Genomic DNA, 6,056 nt, shown 5'->3' with positions numbered 1-6,056 from the left:
CCTACTTCCCCACTCACCTACAAACAACACCCTCTATTTCTACATATTTTCACAACACGATCACGCAAACACATCAGCTCAACGGCAGCACATTCACAACAGCCTCACAGCACGCACAGACTTGCAGGACACATAAGCTTGTTCATATTAGTGAATATTCACACACATAGTCAGACTTATGGAGTCTCTCACCACACTTCTTTTTCTCTTTCTATTTACAAACAAGGGATGTTTCCATATTCTCTCCACCTGTCTAAACGAAACACCCAGCATACATCATTAAACATACACGCACAATTAAGGGCATGCTGAGGTTTGTCACATGGAATGTAAATGGAGCTGGCACCAGAGGAAAGAGGTTAAAAATATTTAACCAGCTTAAAAAACTACAGGCAGATGTTGTTTTATTACAAGAAACTCACAAACCTGTCACAGGTTTAAATGAACTTAAAACACCTGAGTTTCCTAACGTGTTTGCAGCCGGTTATAATTCTAGACAACGGGGAGTAGCAATTTTAATACATAAAAATGTTAATTTTACAGTACTCGATACAGTTATAGATCCAGAGGGTAGATTTCTAATTATTAAACTATCAATATTGAACAAAAAACTATGTATTGTTAGTATATATGGTCCAAATGTTGATGAACCCTCATTCTTCCACGGTTTTTTTAGTGCACTCTCTGAACACCTTGATTGCACACTCATTCTTGGCGGTGACCTCAACCTTGGACTAAATGAAGAAATGGATAGGCTCAACACAACAGGAACTCAGCGTAATTGGCAGTCCACAAATATAATCAAACAGTATATGAACGACTTTGGTCTTTGCGATGCATGGCGCTCTCTTCACCCCACCAGTAAGGAATATACTTTTTTCTCGCATGTTCATCACTCTTACTCTCGTCTGGATTATTTTTTGGTCAGCAGCTCACTGCTGTGTGACATTTCAGACACTGAGATTCATCCTATAGCTGTCAGCGATCATGCTCCTGTATCTTTAACACTAATGCACAAGAATAATACTACGCCAAGTAAAAACTGGAGATTTAATATATCACTACTTAAAGATGAAGACTTTATTAAATACTTTAAAAAGGAATGGACTTCATATTTAGACTTTAATGACACTCCCGGAATATCTGCTTCTGTTCTATGGGAAGCAGGGAAAGCTGTGATGAGAGGTAAAATAATTTCTTTCTCATCACACAAAAAGAAAGAAGAAAACAAAAATATTCAGGAATTAGAAAAAAACATCAAATCACTAGAAGAAGCCTACGCGTCCCACCAAGATCAGGAAACATTGAACAAAATATGCAAAACAAAACTAGAATTAAATGAAACTATTAATAAAAAAACACAATTCCTTATACAAAGACTTCGCTTGCAGAATTTTGAACACAGTAACAAATCAGGTCGATTTCTAGCTAACCAGCTAAAAATAAATAAAGAAAAAACAACTATATGTGCTGCTAAAGATTTATCGGGGAACACAATATATGATCCTGGAAGAATAAACAACATTTTTAGGGATTTCTATGAAACTTTATACTCACCACAAATAAACCCATCTAAAAATGAAATTGATCTGTTTCTTGACAACGTAACTCTTCCAAAATTACTAGACAGTCAAGCAATGGAATTGGATTCGCCACTGACGCCAAGTGAACTCCAGGAAGCCCTGATAAGTATGCCCAATAATAAGGCTCCAGGTCCAGACGGCTTCCCTGCAGAATTCTACAAAGAATTCTGGACAATTTTGGCACCAGTATTCCACAGCATGTTGCAGGAAATCGAGGAAAAGGGCAGACTACCACCAAATATGAATTCTGCCAACATTAGTCTCCTGCTAAAACCAGGCAAAGACCCTTTATTTCCCTCAAGCTATCGTCCAATTTCTCTTTTAAATGTAGACCTTAAAATAATCTGCAAAGCTCTCTCAAAGAGATTAGAGAAAATGACCCCCCTCTTAATTCATCCTGACCAAACTGGTTTCATAAAAGGTCGGCACTCCTCAACAAACACTCGTAGATTACTTAATTTAATAGACTACTCATACGATAAAAACATCGAAGCCATAATATTATCTCTAGATGCAGAAAAAGCATTTGACAGAGTTAATTGGAAATTTTTATTCGCAACTTTACACAAATTTGGTTTTGGAAACTCTTTCATAAACTGGATAAGAATATTATACAATTCCCCAACGGCTCGTATCAGAACAAATGACCAGACATCCTCCAGCTTCTGTCTCCTGAGGGGCACCAGACAGGGATGCCCACTCTCCCCCTCACTTTTTGCAATTTTTATCGAACCTCTAGCAGCAGCATTTAGACAGGCTACAACAATTAAGGGCATAAAATGTAAGAACATAGAACATAAAATCAGTCTCTATGCGGATGATGTGTTGCTTTTTCTGCAAAACACACAAACCAACCTCTCTGAGGTAATTACTTTAATAAACTGGTTTTCAAGAGTTTCAGATTATTCAATTAACTGGCCAAAATCTACAGTTCTCCCCATTAACTGCTCCTTCCATAATTCTTCCTCTGCCCCACTGCAATCCGGAAACATTAAATATTTAGGTATTAATATCTCTCCTAAGCTTTCAGACTTAATTAAACTAAACCACATCCCACTTCTAAAGAAAGTAGAAGGCGATCTGACTAGATGGAAATCTTTACCCATATCACTCATGGGAAGGGTCGCCACTATAAAAATGATGATCTTGCCAAAAATAAATTACTTATTTTTGATGATCCCTAACAAACCATCACAAGATTGGTTCAGATCTCTGGATTCATATATTTCCAAATTCCTTTGGAAAGATAAACCCCCGCGTATTAGCTTAAAAACGCTACAAAGAACCAAGGATAGAGGAGGATTAGATCTGCCTAATTTTCACCAATACTTCTTAGCCAATAGGCTTCAGTTCATCTCAGAATGGTTAAAACATACCTTCTTAGTTGAGCCCTGGCTAGATGTTGAACAGGCACTATGCAAGGATCTAGAGATTTCAGACCTACCATTTATTAGCTCAAACATCAAAAGACATGAATGCTTTAAAAGTATCAACATCAGCTTTTCTCTAACAGCATGGTGGGAGTTTCTAAAAATAACGGAGTCTTCATTAATCCCATGCAAACGTACACCTATCTGGAATAACCCTGACATATTACAAAACAATAATATGATTAATTTCCCAGAATGGAGTTGTAAAGGAATTAAATACTTAGAACATATATTAGAGGGAACAGAATTTATTCCATTTGACAGACTAGTTGAACAATATGGGATCAACAAGACAAGGTTTTTAGAATATCAACAAATTAAATCCATAGTAAAAAAGAAATTTAACCTCAGTCAAGTTGAATTACAAACACCACTAAGTGCGGCACATTTTCTTACTCTTAAATCCCCCAAATTATTATCTAAAATATACAGAACACTTTCTAAATTAGATGAATCAATATCCCTTCCTACTGCAAAGTGGGAAGCAGATTTATCAGTCAACCTAGACCAAAACTTCTGGTCTCAGATTTGCTTAAAAACTTTTAAATTAATTAAAAATCCCAGTCTGCAATTAATACAATACAAAATACTTCATAGAGTGCACTATACAGGTCATCGGATGTTCAAGATGGGCTTTACATCTTCCAACAACTGCTCACACTGTCAAGGCAATACACCAGACAATTACATCCACGCTCTTTGGTTCTGTCCACCAGTGCAAAAGTTTTGGCGCGAGATATGTGAAGACTTATCAAAATGTCTGAAATGTAACATTCCAACCTCCCCCTTAGTGTGTTTGTTGGGCAGCTTAGATAATATCACTTCAGAAAAGAATATCGCCCATATGATCTTCACTGCCCTATGCATAGCCAAGAAAACAGTCCTCATGAACTGGAAAAATAAAAATAATCTTAATTCTAACCAATATAGAAATTATCTATTAGATTACATTAGTCTTGATACAGCCTCTGCCACCACATTAGATCAATTGCTCTGGGCCCCTTTTATCAGCTCCATCACCTAGTGGGGGTGGGGGGTCATAGTTTGGTCCCGCCTTCACTGTTGTGATTGGTGAGGGGGTAGGGACAGGCTTAGGGCGTCGGGGGGTTCCCCGGAGGCATCTTCCTTGGGGGGCTCAACCCGGGGTAGCGGTCACGTCCGGTTGAGGGCTCTGTTGGCTCTCAGGTGACTGTTTCCTCGCGGCTGCGTGCAGCGGGGCTAGGGGAGGGTCTGTGCTGACGGACGTGGGTTACTGACCTGGCAACCTGGCTGCCCCTGGGTGGGTCCGGGATGGGCGTGAGGTTCTGGGGGTGCTCCGTCTCTGGGCGGGGGCCCGGGCCGGGCCTCGGGGGCTCGGGTCCTGGTTGGTGTGTTGCCGGGGTTGTGGGCGGGTGGGTGCATGGGGGCCCGGCCCTGGAGCAGGGTGCCGCCGGTGCATCGAGCCGCCTGGGGGGCTCTTCAACTGGTGGGGGGGATGGTCACATCTGGCAGGAGCTTTCTTCTCTCAGGAACTCTCTGCAGGAGGGGGAGATACAGGAGAGGTGGAGGAAGATCTCAGCCTGGGCGTTTACCGTCTTATGTAGTCTGGAAGATGTGTGGTTGGTGGGGTGGGTGCAGTTTTCTCTGTGGTGGGGTTGGGTGGACTGTCCAGGGCTCTGTGGAGCCGGGGGGCGCTACTGCACTGGGCCCCGGTCTGATGGGCCTGGGCCCCCCTTCCCTGGCGGGTCGCGGAGGGTGGGAGTGCCTACTGGGGTCAGCGGGGGAGCTGGCCCCAGGGAGGGGTTACCTGCCCCTCCCTTCCTTCCCTCCCCATCTCCAGCTGCCTCCCTCTTCCCGCTCCTCCACAACCACCCACACATGCAGGGCCTTGGAGTGGGGGTATGTCACCAGGGTGCAGAGGAGGCTACCCCCCCCCCTGTCCCCTTCTGGCTGCCTCTGCCTCAATTTTATCCCACATCTTAGACATTCACATTATTCACACTCTCATTACACATACATATAGGATCTTGGGGGTGGGCACAATCACGGAGTCCAAATCACCATCAGGGTGTATACCTCACCCCTGACGTCGTTGCCCACCTCTCAATTTTAAATACACTTAGTCATTGAGGGTTAGCAGGAGGGACTATGCGCTTACCTGCTGCTCCTTGGCAGGTAGCTCCATGCCCTCCTGGGTTTTAATTGCACCTTAGAACACATATGCATCAACACTACAATGAGCGGGTGGAGGGAGGTTTGGAGTCTTCTCCCACCCCCATTCTCTGCGGCCTGCTGGAGCGGGAGGGCTAGTAGGAGGAGTTGGCCGTCCGGCTGCGGTCTGGAGTGTGGGGCCTCCCTGCTGCTGCGGAGTCGGGGTGGTCTGCCTCTCCCCACCGCAGGGAAAAGGGTAACACCACCTGGGTCTGGGTGCAATTCCCCCCTCCAGGGGCAAGGGTACCTAGACCCGGATTGTAGAGTACGCTTGGGGAGTGTGATTGTGTGTACAGCGTCTCTTTATGTCTGTCTCCACGTTGGTTGAGTGTGGAGTGAGTGCATATGAGAGCATGAGGGTGGGAATGGATGTTTGTGTCTGTGTGTGCCTGTATGTCTGTGTCTATATGTCAGGTTGGGTATCAGACGCCACCTCTCTGGGGACACCTCAGGCCCTCCAAGGTTTGGAGGCCTATCTCCACCCACCACCACTTCCCCTGCCGGTGGCGGACTCCCTCAGGTGTCGGTGTGTTGGTGGTTCTTTGTGTCTGGGGGTGGGCGTCCGGGTACACACCGGCTCACTCCCTGGCGGCCGCTTGTCGGGGCCTGGGGCCTGGGGCCCGCTCGGGCCCCCTTTGGAGGTGGGGTGCCCCCGGCCTCTCGGCCTAGGGCTCGGTCACTCAGGCGCAGCTGGGGGCCGGCGGAGCTCACGGGCGCGTCACTGCAACCCCCCCTGGCTTCTGCTCCGCGGCTGCTGAGTGAGCCCTCATCTGGGACTCTCCTCAGCTCTTACTGGAACAGTGGCGCGGCTGCCCCTCTGTTGGTCTTCCATGGTCTTTTGTGTTCTGGGGGC

The sequence above is a fragment of the Rhamphochromis longiceps genome, linkage group LG11 (genome assembly GCF_057381845.1).
Source record: "Rhamphochromis longiceps isolate RC_006_pf linkage group LG11, R_longiceps_female_GT1.1, whole genome shotgun sequence".
In the NCBI taxonomy this organism is placed as follows: Eukaryota; Metazoa; Chordata; class Actinopteri; order Cichliformes; family Cichlidae; genus Rhamphochromis; species Rhamphochromis longiceps.
The sequence above is the reverse complement of the archived record's forward strand: the minus strand, read 5'-3'. Positions refer to the sequence as shown.